Source organism: Ambystoma mexicanum, chromosome 13 (assembly GCF_040938575.1).
Source record: "Ambystoma mexicanum isolate Mex_15411 chromosome 13, UKY_AmexF1_1, whole genome shotgun sequence".
In the NCBI taxonomy this organism is placed as follows: Eukaryota; Metazoa; Chordata; class Amphibia; order Caudata; family Ambystomatidae; genus Ambystoma; species Ambystoma mexicanum.
The window spans coordinates 96,230,008-96,246,920 of record NC_090938.1 but is presented as its reverse complement, the minus strand read 5'-3'; positions in this window follow the sequence as shown (position 1 = coordinate 96,246,920).

Here is a 16,913-nt window from a genome sequence, read left to right as displayed (position 1 = left end):
GACTGATTCCTTTGATTGTGGTCTCTAGACCACTTCACTGAAAACCTCTCGCAGTACATGGCGCGGTGTATGTCTGTTTTCAGGCAAGCTGGCCTGAAAGGAAGCCGGAAGAGGCAGCGGGGGCTTTCAAAGGTAAGTGTAGGAGCCTGGGGGAGTGTGGCAGTAGGGCCCCGCAGCAGGAGATGGGGTGTGGGGTAGAAACCCTGAAATAGAAAGGGAGAGGGACCATGGAGACCAAACACAGAACTTGCAGGGAGCTGCCATCATGAGCAACATGTTGATGGCGCCCACACTTTCATGGCATACTTCAGACAATTATCTGTGGACATGTCGCAGACTAAGGCACAATCTTGAAAAGGAACTAATGTGTTATTTACAAATAGGTCACCTATGGTTGTGCACCTTTTGCCTGGCAATCTCCTATTGCCATGAGGCGACTGGTAACCGCCCTGCGTCTGCACAATAAGCCTTGTATAAGACACAAAGTTGGTACGGAATGCAGAAACACAGAGAGGGTCAGATCACACCAAGATGAAGTGAAATTTCAGAGAGAGGAGCATATGACGAACATTGCTTATGTAACTCTGGATTCTGGGAAGAGGTAGGCAACTCATTCTGGTCAGGATGCGTCACCGCGCATGTGTCCTATGTAGAGAGTGGAGGTCCGCACATGTATAGCGTAGAACGTCCTCTGCCGATTTTTTAAATTATAACTGCATTCAAGATTATAAAGTTCAAGAATTGTAATAACAGCTATTTTAGGTGGACTGGAACTGTAATCTGTGCTTCTTGTGATGTTGCCTTCAATCTCTTACTTAAGTGTTCTGGGGCACTTTAACTTCAAGTGGCCACTTATAGCCTTTCTACTTTCCTAGGAACTCTGCCCTCAAGTTCCATCATGGAGTTTTTTCCCTTTCAACAGTCTCACAATCTGTTCCAGGAACTCTGCCTTCAGATTCTGACATGCAGTCTTTCTCTGATTAATCAGTTTCTCCTTGGCTGTATTCATTTTGATATCAATTTCCGGCATGCGCCATTTCTCTAATTTGTCATCACAACGTGTAAATATCCAACGGTATATACAGACTCTGATTGCATTCAGTTGTTTTGCTATACAAAAAAACAATATCTTTTCAGAAAGATCACTCTGTAATTTTGATACAATAATTTTCCACAAGCGTTACACAACTGTCCAAATTGTTATCCTAATGGAACTTAAACCGATACAATGTCGACTGGAGTTTCAGCTGGGTAGTCAGCGTGGCTTTCATACCACAGCCATTTCTCTAATTCGTCAGTTTCTTGGTGCCTATATTAACTTTGATATCATGTTCCGGGATGCACCGTTTCTCCAATGGAACAATTTCTCAGTGGCTGTATTAACTTTGACATCAAGTTCCAGTAGGCCGTCTTTCTCTAATAAGTCAGTTTCTCAGTGACTGTCTTAACCTTTATATTTAGAATTAACCAGTTTCGCTGTGGCTTAACCTTTATAATTAATCAGTTTCTCTGTAGCTTAATTAACTTTGATATCAAGGTCAGCATACAGTCTTTCTCTAATAATCAGTTTCTCAGTGCCTGTACCAACTTTGCTATCAATTGGGGGCATGCAACCTTTGTTTAATTAATCAGTTTCTCTGTGGCTATAATAACTTTTATTACAAGTTCCGGGGTTGCCTTCTCCGTTCTCCTGCCCATTTGCTCTGTGTTTGACATTCAACTGTCCTCCCATTCTCAAATGTGTTTCACAACATCCATAAGTCTCCCTAGGATCCTTTGTGACTCCACCTTCTGCACAATCTTCATGTCTTTCAACTTCGACAGATCTCTCTCTCTCTCTCTCTCTCTCTCTCTCTCTCTCTGTCTCTCTCTCTCTCTCTCTCTTATGCACATTGGAAAATGCTGCTCAAGACCCTCCTCTTCAAGGAATAGCTCCTCCCTAACACCTTAACAAGGTCCACAAGCCCCACTCCCCACCTAACATGAGACTGGGCGACCATCTGCGTACCCGTTTCCTCCACGGTTGCTTCTAGATACCTGGCTGTCAAATTTCCACCAATTCCCCTCAGTGGTAATTATTAATCCTGTTCCTTCATCCCAGTTTGATTTTTGGATACCGCAACTCAAATGCAGTCAGTGAACGTTTTGATTCTTTATTTTTAACTAACTTGATGGGCCTTCAACAAATCAAAAATGATTTCAAGTTGGAGCAGCCTACAGCCAATGTGAGTGTCAACGCATTCATCATTTTTTCAACCTTTAGGGGAGCTACAATTTCCCTATGGTAGTTTGTATGTGAACGCTACTTTTGGGATAAATCTAGCTGGCTCCCCAACATTGAACAGTCAGCTACTAGCTCCCCACAACAGTGTAGATTTTGAGAGGACTTTTGATTTAAATCTTGTTGAAGTTTAATCAAAGGAATCCAAGACATTTGAACTTCTAATCGGGAGAAAAACTTAATTATAACCACACACACACACTGGCAAATAGACACACACACAAACAAACTCACGCACAAACTCACACACACTCGCAAATACACACATAAACTCATGCACACACAAACACTTATGCACACACACCCTCACACACACACGCACAAACACACAGACTTGCAAACACACAAACACATACACAAACACGTTCGTGCACGCACACACACATATACACACACACTCGCAAATACACAAAACACACACGTACACACAAACACACTCATGCACGCACACACTCATGCACGCATACACACTTATACACACACACACCCTCACAAATACACTCACGCACAAACACACAGACTTGCAAATACACAAACACATACACAAACACGCTCATGCACGCACACACATGTACACACACACTCGCTAATACACAAAAACACACACGCAAACACACTCATGCACGTACACACACTTATGCTCACCCACACCCTCCCACATACACTCACGCACAAACACACAGACTTGCAAATACACAAACACATACACAAACACACTCGTGCATGCACACACACGTATACTCACACACTCACGAATACACACAAATACACACACACGCAAACACACACATGCACGCACACACTCATGCACGCACACAAACACACTTATACACTCACACACAAACACACAGACTTCCAAATACACAAACACATACACAAACATGCTCATGCACGCACACACATGTACATACACACTCACAAATACACAAAAATACACACGCAAACACACTCATGCGTACACACACTCATGCACGCACACACAAGTATGCGCACACACACACACACCCTCGCACATATACTCACGCACAAACACACAGACTTGCAAATGCACACATGCACAAACACGCTCATGCACGCACACACACGTATACAAACAGATATATATTCATGCTATATAGTCTACACGCAGCGCATTAATATTATCACATAATTATTATTATTATTATTATTATTATTAAAAGCTTCAAACACTGTTAATGCTTCTTGACTCTTCATTAGCATTGGCTAAACTGCAGCTCTAAACACCTTAGGTTGCCTGCTACATGAAATATTCATTGTAACCGATTTTTCAGCGTGTATTTTCTTCAGAAATGTATGCTTTCTTTCATTTCTAACCGTCGTATTTCTAGAAGAGGACACGTTACCTCGTAAATTATTTCACTTTGCAGCACAGGGTTTCATTACTTAATTGTATCCATTAAAATGATATACTTCTGATCTCCAGTGGCAGAAGGCACTCAAACACTCCACTTTTTTCTTTGTCAAACGCAAAAAGCTTCCTGCTGACATCATGATTGGCGAGAACCAGGACCCATACATATGTCGAGTGCTTAATATTCTGTTCCAACAAAAAGGCCGCCTGATTTTATCTCACAGACCCATATACTCCTGGAAAAGGCCCTGGTGATCATTTTTGGTACGCGGCGGCGCAAGCCACTTTTCCTTCCCGGGATACTCCATTCAATTCTCTAGGTGTGATATTTTCTGTCCCAATAGCAATACTACCAAGGGTGGCGTCGTCCATGTGCCCACTCCACAGGTGGACATCCATAGCAATTGCTTTGACCCCCCCCCCTTGTTTGGCCACCCCTTGGGGTTCAGTGGGTTGGCGGTACTGGGGATGTTTCAGAGGTTCCATTATGGGCCTGATTCACAGAAGCGTTTTATAATGCCGCAATCCCATAGGAAAACGTTCTGTGAAGCAGGCCCTATGCGTCATTGCATTGATGAAATGACTTCTTGGCGCTAACCATCAGACATGGCGTCCTTTGGAGCCTTGTGGCTGTAGATGTTGACGGGTGACTACTGGAGTATTGTCCGACCAGTACCCGGGCATTATTTGAATTCTTGGTTGCCCCAATAAGAGTTTCATCCCATCCTCCACTGCTAGGGGTCTAAAGCAGTGCAGGCATATGCCCCCGATTCCAATTCCCCTTTAATGCAGATGCTACATTTCTCTCACTCCTTTTGGGGATTTTTCAGAATCATTTTGGATTTTTTTTAAAAATGGGGTTTTACCCCCAACTCTCTGACCACCTCGTCCACACCTCTCCCGTTACACCCTACACCCCTCTCGCTGCCCCCCCTTCTTTCACTTTGCATGCCCTTTTCCGAGTTAAACATGAACTCCATTACCCAAAGCTCTTTTTCTCAATGGCGCGTTCCAATTGGGCGGATTCTCAAAAGAGAACCCAATATTGCGACTGTACACAACCCAGGCGGAGTCCATTCAGCTGTGGTCCCTTCGGAGTGTAGCGCTTTACATTTGAGGTTTTGAGGAATCCTCAGTGCAACCCTTTGGGTGTATAGGAATGCTTTCGCTTGCCGGCTGGAATGGTACACCTTTCCTTCTCGACATCAATATCAACATCATGACATCATGCGTGCCAATGGTGATCTGAACACTCCTGATCCATTTAATGCGAGTGTAGCGTCTGGTGCAAGCCCTACAACTCCCATGGTCCCTCACCATTGACTAATCTGGTAATAGGTGAAGGGATATGTAGTCCAAAACATATGGAGAGCCAAAGGTTGAAAGGCACTCACTTAGCAGTTAATGGTAAAGATTTGGTAGCCAGAACAGGGACATATAATAATGACATTGTTCATCCGTCAACTACTCAGAGATCTTAGGCGAGAAATCACTCCATCTCCTTAGGCTGTAAGTTCAAAAGGCTTCAAAGACCAACAATGAGTGCAGCCAAGAAATTGACGAATGCAGGGCTCCGCAGTATGCCACAGAGGGGGTTGACCAGAACCATGATGCCATAGTAATGTAACTTCAGAGCAGATGCGAAGGTGGTGGCTATGCTTCATGGAAGCACAGGCCGCCGTACAGGGATGTCATTTCACCAAAATGCCAGGGGTAGCAGAAGTGACATCACATGACCCCTGCCCTCTGATGGCATCACAGGAAGTGATGTCATTTGACCCCACCCCGAAGTGACATCACAGGAAGCAATGAAACACAACCTTTCACCCCTTGGCAAAACAGAAAGTGGCAACACATTGTTCCTAAGTACTCTACGAGAAATATGGTTACTATATCACTATAATGTGACAACCATTTCATACAAGAATGGATCACCATATGTATCTTTAATGTCAGTGTGTATAGACCCATATTACCAAATTACCATGAATGCAAGCAGATGTCCATGGCCAAATGAGGATGATGTGTTATTATATAGCACTCACGCTAAAGCGTTTTACATAGAACAAATATACATACAACATCACCCAACCTGTGTTGGTTCTCATTTATCGACCTCAGAAGGATGAAAGGCTGAGTTGAGGTGTTTAAGAACAGACTATATCAGTCACTCACCCCTGAAGTGTGCCTGGAAATAAACCTTGATCGTATCGAATTCCAGGAAGGAAGGCAAATTATGTGTTATTCCTATTCTTTCTTATTTAGGGTCACTGCTCAAAGTGTTACACTTGTGCAACCCCCTCTTTTTTTTAAGAGGCCTCAACAAGAAAGCCAGCCACTCCAGAAACAAAGAGCCACATGGAGCTGGCCACAGCCCAGGACAGGAGCTTACATCTAAAAATATATATATATATATATTTTCAGGGATTTGGTGTTGCTGCAGCAGAAGATGGACTGCTGACTCTTCGTTGGTTGCAGGTTGCGAGGCTGGCAAGGGGATGCCCGGCAATGCACCCAGAAAAGCGTCCTTCATCCTCATGTTGGCAGCCAATAACTGGCAAGTTGCCGGCGATTGGTGCAAAACAAAGGCCTCTGGGCCTGATTTACAAACACGTTTTAACATGCGAAAGTCCCATTGAAAACATTTTTGTAAACCCGGTCCTTATTGCTTATTCAGTCATTACAATAGTCTTTTTGGCCACACTCTGATTTCGCGTAGCAAGAAAAAAAACCTTGGTTACGCGTGTTGGCGATCTCTCGAGCGGAAGCTGCCACGTCACGACCCACTGGTCCCCTGGCACTTTGTTCTCTGCTGGGATGGGGGGCTTTGCTAAGTGCGTGCCAGCTGCCTTGCACTCACAAAGCATCACCACGGGCCCGCCACACAAGCCGCAGGGAAGTTAAACGCCCCTTAATTACGCACCGTCAAGCATGGCGTGCTCTCCATTCGGGGGTTCGGCCCAGCCTTGATCCAGCAGAGGTTCTTGCCGTTTTACTAACTACAGGTAAGCTGGGACCAATACAAACACCCATATTACCACCAGGGGTTGGCAACACGCTCAATTAGCTGGCACCACTATCCCAGCGCCCTACCATGTCTTCATGCCATCTCGCATTTTAATACCCGGGTCATCTCTGCATGCAGGTTCCTCGCTAGAGGCAGAGTAATTCCTTTTTAGATTCTTTTCTTTTTTGAAAGCGTACTTTTTTTTTGCCAATAGAGATTTTAGCTGATGAGTGAACAATTTGATACAGGAGAGAAACTCTGTCTGTTGTTCATTGCATATTATGACGGGTTTTTCAAATGAGTAGCAGCCCATTGGGGTTGTGCTTGGAGAACGCCATCAATATAGTATCGTGTTTACTTTTGGCTTGGCTAATTTGCAATGTGAGTACAACGATTCACAACGGCTGTTTTCACTTTCATTACAATATTCCATTCATCTAAACTTAACGTGAATGCGCAGTGTGGTTGTGAATCCGTTGTACTTAACTTCATTGTTGTTTACCCTGGGCACAGGGTCCGAAATCATCACAACCGGCCGCTGCATTTTTCATCAGAGAAACCAATTCTCAACCTTGAATTAGAGGGTTAATATTTACATAGCTCAAGTTATAGCATTGACAAGTGCTGTGTGGTTCGAGTCTTACACAGTACAATTATTGTTGTAATTTGCAATGTGCATAGCTTTCATGTTCACAATAACATTAAGCCAGATGTGGCATGATTTTAACTTATGTCACTTTTTTGATGGAAATATAGGCAGACCGATTACAACCATCTAGCTGAATAGAGGGGTTGGAAACTGAATGGTGGACAGGTCAAGACCAGCGCTTGTTTCTGGGCTTTATAAAGTTCTGAACCAGTTCTGAGCAGAGACCCCAGATCAAAAGTAGGCATGTGGGAGGTATAAGCCATGGATTATGGAATGGTTGGGAAACCTATGAAGATCTTTATTTGACTACAACTGCAATCGGCCCTAGCCAGCATAATGATTGGTGAGGGATCATGGGAGTTGTAGTCCAAATCATTTGGAGAGCCACAGGTGGCACAACCCTGCTCCAAGAAGGTCAGGGTAGATCCCCATATCAGAGAATGCATGGATTGGTGACTCCATATAGGAGGAAGAACACCTCCTACAGGGCTTTCTCCTAGACTTACCCCAGTCCCTAATTCCACAACAGATGCCAGTCAACTGCAGTAGGGATACGACTCTTGGCCCCTTCTTCATCCAGGGAAAATGGACCAGGGAATCATGGATGCGTTCTTCCGATTGCAGAGAGAGCATTTGACCATCCTAAAGGCCCTACTGTTGCTGGCTTTGGGAGTTGAGGGCGTTGGGGCCTCTGCATGCACAGACAATACAGTGGCCAATTCCTCCACCAGTCGTCAGGGGAGCAGAACATGAGATGTAACTCACTGCTATTAGTGGCTTACAAGGGAGGGACCCTCCTTTTGCCAATACAGGCCTCTTGCATCAGGGTTGCAGAAAAACAGATCGGACTCTCTTAACAGAATGTTCTACTCGTCAGTGGAGCACTCCATAAGGGAATCTACCTTGAGAGAGAGCTGCAACAGGTTCAGAGTTTCCAAGGTGGACCTGTTCGCTTCCAGCAAGGAACCTCTTCTATTGAATTACTTGACAACGGCTCTGAACACTTTGATCATTACCATCTGAGCCCTCTCCGCTCCATGGCTGGCATTTCTCCTTTTCCAGGAAGGGTGAGGTCAAATGTTATCTTGATAGCTATTCATTGGCAAAGGAAACCCTAGTCCTCCCTTCTGCAGGTAGCATCAGGCTCCTTATCCTTTCATCTAGGCCTACACCCTGAGACGTCCCCAGTTGATTTGCTGCTCGAAGAAAGGATAGGCCTAGGAAGAGGGGGGTCTCCCTCCGGGTATGTTGTTTGCCATCCAAGGTCTACAGTCTACCTACCTTCAAAGCTTATGCCAGACAGTGTCTGCCATTTTACTTGCAACTCAGAAAAAGGGACTGGACTGTATCCAGGGGGGAGGTCCACAAATTATGTATATTGAGTCCAAAAGCGATGTAGATTGTAATAAAAGATGTACCAAACAGTATTCTTAGTGCGGTCAGTGTCTTCTTTCATTAATTCACATAATTGTGTTATGAATAAGAGCTTGATGCCTCTACACGTGTTTCACCACCTTAATTGGGTGGATCTTCAGGAGGTCTTATTTATCTTTTAGGATTTGAATAGTGACGAACAAAGGATTGCTCTCTAATGTTTTCTAAGTATAATGGGGGCCAATATCTGCAATACTTGATGACGGAATCCTGTGTTCCCTTATTATTTCAGAAGAAACCGGGATATGATAGTCCAGCGTTCACTTAGTGATAATACAGCCACCCAGTTTAACCCTGAGAGAGGATCTAATGCCTGCATACCAATTTATTCAAGGCTGCATCCAGGAGGGGCCTGGGTTGGGTCTTACAATCTCTATGTTGAGAGCACTGCTAGTGGCCGGAAAATCATTCAGGACATCCGGTGTCCCCATCACTCCTGTAGATGCACTAAACTCCCTGAAGCAATAAACATAGACCACCGTAGATTGTGATCATCCTTCTCCAAATGGGACCTTCCTTTGGATGTTAAGGCGCTGTCTTTTTCACCCTTCGTACCCTTGAAATATTTCCTTATGGGTCTTCTTTACTATAAGTGCATCTTCTTAGTTGCCATGACCTCCCCTGCTGACTTGGGGAGTTGGGGCCCCTAATTTCTTTAGACCCCTACCTTAAGGTCCTTCCGGAAGGCCTTAACCTCTCTTTAAATCTAACGATATCCCTGGGTGCCCTCTTCAGAATGCCCTAGTGCTGCCAACTCCTATAGAGTTCCTGGAGGTTTCAGACTTACTTGTCCCTCACCCTGGATCTGGGGGCGGTTGTGAGAGTTTACTCTCTAGGCAGCGTGAATGGCTTTGAGACTATCTGCCCTGGACGTTCTTGGAGGAAAGAAAAACTGTACCTTTGAGCGGGTGAATTAGAACAATCACTAACATGGTTCATGATGCAGCTGGTCCCTCGGCCCTGGTGAGGGGCAGGGTAGATCGACTGGTGCCATGTCAGCCTTTTTTGCAGCATAGTAGCCATTTTCTGGGTCCACCACTTTGGCGACTCCTGAGACGTTCATTAACCAGTACAAGCAATGTGTTGGGCTACTGAGGCAATCCTTCAATTCAGTGGTTCTGTTATGCACAAATGAGTAAATTATCATAAAAAAAGATGGGGTCCAATTAAATGTCTCTCTTTCTACCAGATGTAAATAACAGGCACAACAAAGCACATATAAGAGGCACTTGTTTCTCCACAATGTTGTCCTCTCATTCACTCCTCACCATACCAATACCTCACACTTCATTTGTAAATTAGGAGCACAATTCAGCCTGCCACATTCCAAAAATATATATACATTTTATTCAAGTATCAAACATATATAAACATATCTATCTCTCATACAGTTCAACATTTCCTAAAAACATAAAATGGTGTGTCAACACCTGATGTAGTTAACACTCAAAGAATTTGCATTAATGCTCAAGTGATGGGGTTAGTAAAAACACACAAGTGTCGACATGTTTTTTTTTTGTTTGAATCACATCGCACTGTAGATGGAAATAGAGGTCTGATATGTTAGAAAATTGAGCTTGGGGGTTTTCTGGCCCTGGAACAATTAATGTTTCAATAGGTCTGGCCAAGTAGAGTTTGTAAGAAGCCTAACACAGACGAGAATGACCAGACTAATGCGTTAACTTGACATGGGAAAATCGAGACCAGTGTTTTGTGTTTTCAAGTTTAAATATTGTGCCAAGAAATTGGTAAAACGAATTTGTGAAATGATGGCACTTTTTACTGACCCCACTACTTGAGCATTAATGCAAATTCTTTGAGTGTTATAGAAAACAAAAAATGTAAGGGAAATCTCACTGGGGTGGGAAATAAATGCAGCAGACTGGATTATTTTAATCATCGACACAGCTGAAGAGGAGCTCAAAAAGCAAGGGGAGGAGTTACAAGCTCTAGAAAATCAGTATACCTTAGATGTGGTAGTCAAAAATGCAAAAACTAAACTAGAAACATTGAGTGAAGAGACAGCTAAATTTGGGCAAAAGAATTTGGAAATTTAAATAAGATTAGCAAAGTACAAAGAAGGACCTATTCCGTTTTTACAATTGGATTTTTACCAAAATATAAACCAAAAGGGTAATGACTACACACAAAGATTTGGAGGAGGGATACCTCTCAATAGACGATTTGTTACATTCTCAGAAACTAGTGCCAGTACCAGTGGGAGGAAACCTGATGAGGGTGAACAAGGACAAGTTACCTCCACCTCTGGCCAGCCCAGGCCACCCATTAAATAACAAAACATTTGTGGACGAGGCAGAAGGGGCAGAACTGGAAATATTGACTTTTGAAAACAAAATTTTAAAAGAGATGAAGGAAAAAGACCTAGCTTTAAATTCGCACAGGGATAATCCCACGTTAGAGGAACGCCAAGCCCTTCCCCTCGCTTCAAAGAGATGAATGCATAATAATAAAACAAGCTGAGAAAGGTGGAGGAATTGTGCTGTGGGATGAAAAGGCTTATGAAGCGAAGCACTTTACCTCATCGATTACATGACCAGCTATGAGATACTTAAAGAAGAACCCACACTACGTCTCAAAACTGAGATTTTCAATATGTGTGAAGAAGTGGAGACTGAGTGGTGCATTCGTGTGAACGAAAAGGAATTTTTGTGCAAACCAGACCCTAGGGCTGCAATTTTTTAGATATAGCCAAGAGTTCACAAGAATGAAGCAAAGCCTCCTGGCAGACCAATAGTGTCAGCGATTGGTTCACTTCTTGAACATTTTTCATCCTACGTAGACTACTTTATAAAGACCTTTGTGCTACAGACACTACTCACTGGCATACATTGAAGATACGACAGACATGATCAAGAGGCTATAAAAAGTCACAATAGAAGAGGAAGATCTGTTAGTGACCTTTGATGTCGAATCCTTGTACACTAACATTCCACAAGGAGACAGTCTCAAGGTCATTGAAACCATCCAAAATAAGAGAGAAAGAGCACAGGAGAGCGTTCCCACCCATTTCATTATTGAGTGTGCTAGAACAGCACTGACAGAAATCTTTTTTAGTTTAAAAGAAATATCTACAAACAGATCAAAGGGACCAGTATGGGGGCCACCTTTGCCCCAGACCTGGTCAATTATGTAGCCAATTCTGAAGACATTACTATCTTTACGGACACAAACCCATTTTGTAAGAAAATAATTGTATAGAGATGATTCATCAATGATATTTTTACCATCTGGGGAGGATCGATTGAAAGTTTAAATGAGTTCAAGAGTGGCTTAATGCAAGGGATCAGAACTTAAAATTCACGATGTCATATGGCAAGGCGGCCATCCCGTTTCTGGACAGTGGATGAAAAAGACTGAAGGAAAACGTTTGACAGCATTATATAGGAAGCCGACAGACAGAAATAGCGCACTGCATTTTGAGAGTTTCCATCCACAGGCTCTCATAGAAAATCTCCCGTTTGGACAGTTCCTGCGCATTAGAAGGAACTGTGAAATGCGCAACGATTTTGTGACTGAGGCTGCGAGAGTCGAATTAAATCTTCTTGCAAGAGGATACCTGGAGAAAATTGACAAACAGTGTCGGAAGAGAGCACACAACACCAATGGGAGGGAATCAAGACAGAGGACCGAACAGGAAAAACTAGTTTGTGTCACGACTTTCAGCCCATTGAGCAACATTATCAGAAAGGAAGAGCGAAAAAACAGGCACTCACCACAGACAGCTGACTTTAAACTTGAAGAGCCTATGTTTGCTTTCAAAATAAGTTTAAATATAAAACAAAGACTCATAAAAGCTAAACATGATAGACAGATTCAGATTAAAGGGGATCAGACCCTCTGGGGATTACCCCCAGTTAGTGTCCACTTTAAATGTGGCATGTTATCAATGTGCAATCTCACCAAGAACATTAAAACAATCGAGATCAACGGCACAGTATGATAACTGAAAATGTTTAGTAACTGCATGACTATATATGCAATTTATGGAATCAAATGTCCATGCAATTTGGTGTATCTAGGTAAAACAAAGTGGGAGGTGTGACAAAGGATTTGTGAACACCAGTCATCTGTAAAAACTAAGGTTCAAGACAAACCTTTAGTTGACCACTTTGTCCTGAAAAAGCATACTGTGGAAGACATTTTTGGTTTATTATATGGCAGGTAAGAAAAAACTCCATGGAAAACCGAGATGAAACACTGTACAAAATGAAGCAAAGGCTGATAAAAAAAAGTTTGATACAGTTAAAAAAAAGCCCTACATTTATGCATTGAGTGGGGCCCTTTAGTAGCAGGGTGATGCCTGGAGGCCCCATAAAACATTGGTCATGATAGCAGGCATGTGGTCTACATGCCTAGCTACTAGGTGGCCTCACAGTGTAAGTTAGTACTCACTAGTCTGAGAGAGTCCGTAGAAGAGGCGGGGCGACCAGCATGCTATTATCTCTGTGGAATGTGAGACACTCACATTGAAGTGCGTACAGAGCACAACTAGGAGACTTAATTTTGTGCCAGACACAGTGGAGCTATGTGTCCAGAGTGCACAGTTCAGGCGTACCCGGTCAAGGATAATCAGTGGTGCCAGCATGTTGCGAAATGTCGAGATTCCATTCATGACTTAGGGTCTACCATAGGCACTACACAAACTAAAAGAGTATTCTATGTGCTTGATTTTTAATTTGTAATTTTTAATGTGACCAGGATTACATTGTAGACGTTATTTCCATAAAACACCTTTCAATCTGTTTAGATTTATGAGTAAGGGACTCAGCAACCTCACCGTGAATCTACCCAATTAGTTCACGAGCCCGGGCAGTAAAAATGGCGAAAGTATTCTAGAACCGCATAGACAGATTGGAACATAGCGGTCTTGTTGATCGTGTTCTCCCTGGAGGCGAAGGAGTGTTAAGACACATTTCTAATCACGCGTTCGCAACCATACTGCGGCAGTAGGAAGCTGGCAGCCAGAGTGCTAGCAGCCATTTTGGAGAGACAGAGGTAAGTGGACCCTAGTTTCGCTCGTATTCATCTATTTGGGAATACGCACTGTAAGGAAGGCATGGTATCAACAGTAAGCCAGACACACATGACCACAGTTCAAGGGTGTTTATTGAACTTTTGCAAGGGTGTGATAAATGCCTTTCTAAACCTAAATCTACAAATGGGAGCAAGCTACGACCATCAAATAATAATAATGCAGTCCTAGTGGAATCTTGTCAAAATAAAAGGGCCTATACCAAAAAAACCTATTTCCAATCGTTACCGCTAATTTACAAATAGAGTAGGGTAGTGTTCATAAAAAAGAAAGAAGTGTTCAAAAATGATGTGTCAGGAGGCTCAGGCCAGTGGCCTCCCTTGCCCACGTTTTCCACATGGGGCAAGGCGATTCACTCGAGAAAAGCACACACAATGGCATCTGCGGCACGAGGATACAGTTCAATTACCGGCATCAGGATATTCTGTGTCCAAGTCTCTTTTCTTCTTAAAAATTCTCTTAATACATAGCACCTGATGTACAAAAACAAGATGCAAAAGTTCTTTCCTTTTTACAAGTATCCAATTTGGGCGTTCACCCTGGATCCCCCCGCAGCCGGGTTCAGATTCCTTTCAAAATGAATGTTCAACATTGGATCCCCCTCTTCCAGGCTCATATCCCCTTATTACAATGTTCAGAGAATATTTTTTCTTGGGTGACTCATAGTTCACCCTGGATCGCCCTCAGGCAGGCTCAGATCCCTTTCCTTTACCCAATTAGTCTCCCTCAGCTGGGCTCAGACCAATAGCAGTATATATACATTAAACCATCGAAGACTTTTGAATTTGCACAGGGTTTGGCTTGACGGGTTGCAGGACCCCTTCGATCACAATATTCTCTTTTCTCACCCTTAGCATCAGTTGGATAGCGAACAGAGACTTTCGAATTAGCACCGACGTGGCGCCGGACTACTCTGTCTATGGTATACTTTCTTGGCCTCCCAAAGTTCAGTCACTCCTTTGGTTTCCAATTATATTCGCGTTGCTCCTCCATACGTCTCACACACTGTTTTCTTCAGATATCTTCATACAATGTTGCTGCTTGCAACCTTGGTCCATTCCATTCCTCTTTGAAGTCAGGTCCCCAAAAGAATTAAGGGAAACCCCACACCGAAAAGAAGAGTGCAGACATCCCTAAAACTGGCACACCATCATTCTCGCCACCCAAAGATTGTTCTGTGAGTAAGGAACAGGGCAATAGAAAAAGGGATTCTGCTTGCTAGGGCTTACCCAAGCAAGCCATAGTGAATTATAGACTCATAGAGGAGTCCATTATTAATGTGGGCCTCCTAGAGGAGGACCTGGCACTAGGCCAAGGAGTGGCTGAATGTAGATTGGTTACACTGAGTGGGAACTGTACTGGGTCTCCACAAGAGATCCCAGTTCCCAATAATACTCAACTCTATTTAGAACATGTGTATATCAATGAACACAAAACTCCTACGGTCAGAGACACAGTGGGTCACCTCATTGCTGTTACCCAGCACTGGGCACAGCCAGGGCAGTATACTGATGGGCCTGATTGTAGCATCAGTGGGTTTGACGGAAAGAGTAAGTGCCCCTTGACGATAGTAGAGTTCTGCTGGCAAAGTAAACCGACCCAGCGCTGTGTAGCGGTGAAAGACTCCATCCCTGTCCTATGTCTGTTGGGAAGTGATATTCCTGACCCCGGGATAGTCGCGGCGGCTACCAGATTGAGGGCCAAAGAGGTCACCAGATTGAAGACTCTCAAAGCCTTAGGGCCTGGAGTGCTTCCAGAGAGCTTGTGTGAGGGACCGGCGTGGCCGGTAGCCCCTAGTCCAGTTCTGCAGACTGCTGAGTGTCCTACTCCTCTAGGAGAAGGGCCAGTAGCCACTGAGGAGCCTACTTTAGTAGCAAGGGACTCAGTGACTTCAGAGTTGCCTAGCACAGCGCAGGAACGTGAGGTGGAGGACCCGGTGAGCTCAGATCTGAAGGCCCGCCCAAGCCGGAGGATTTTGAATCAGCTGGGGGCACAGATCAGAATGACTTCTTCAAAGCCCAGAAAGAGTGTCCCACTCTGGCAGGCCTGCGGGAGCAGGTGGAGGAACAGGCTAAGGGCGAGGCCCCTGTACGGTTCAAAATATAATGAGCAGATGTTATGTTATTGAATTTGTAGACCGCATGTACGGCAGAGGCATCTTGGTGCTGCAGGTCCAACTGGGGAGGTAATACAGTCAAAGCATTAGAAAAGAAGAGAAAGGTTTTTGAAACACGCCTGAACAGGAGATGATTTTCTATTACTCTAATCTCACCTGGCAGTGCATTGCACAACTTAGCACCAGCCACTGAGAGCGCCCGGCCACCAGTTCGAACTAGCTTGTGGCACGGAACAACGAGAAGAGAACTATCCCGAGAACGAAGTGCCAGAGTGAGTACATAGATCTGAAATTTTGCTAGAAGATATTATGCTGCCTGACCATATACAGCACGGTGAACAACACAAGGAGATTTAAATTTAATATGTTTCCTCACTGGAGGACAATTAAAATTTCATAAAATAGGAGTGATATGAGTACCATAAGGGGACACAGTGGCAACTCGATCAGCCAGATTTTGGAGACACTGCAAGCTGTGAATTAAATACAAGGGCTATACCAAATACAGCGAGTTACATTAGTCCAACCGAGTAACAACCGAGAAGCCACTACCGGAGGATGAAAGGGCTTAGACAGAAAGGGCAGGAATTTCCGCTAGATTTTCAGCTAGAAATATCCCCCATGACAAGTGGATTCAATGTGGGCCTCCATAGAGAGTGAGGCAGTGAGCTTCATTCCTAGGACCCTAACAACAGACACTGGCATGGGAAAATATGCAACCATAGCAGGCCAGAAAGCTGGGGTTCACAGAGCAAATGCTGACAGAGGACCAGCCACAAGGACCTCAGTTTTTTCCTCATTCAATCCAAGCTAATTTGCTCCCTTCCACTTCCCCACAGCCACCAGGTAGCTCCTAAATTGAGATGACGTGTCTGTGTCCAAAATATTGAGCTGGACTACAATCTGTGTGCCATCTGCATAGGGAGTAACCCCTTAAGCGGTAGGCATGGATGAGGCCCACCAGAGGTTGCATATATACATTAAAGAGAATGAGGTACATT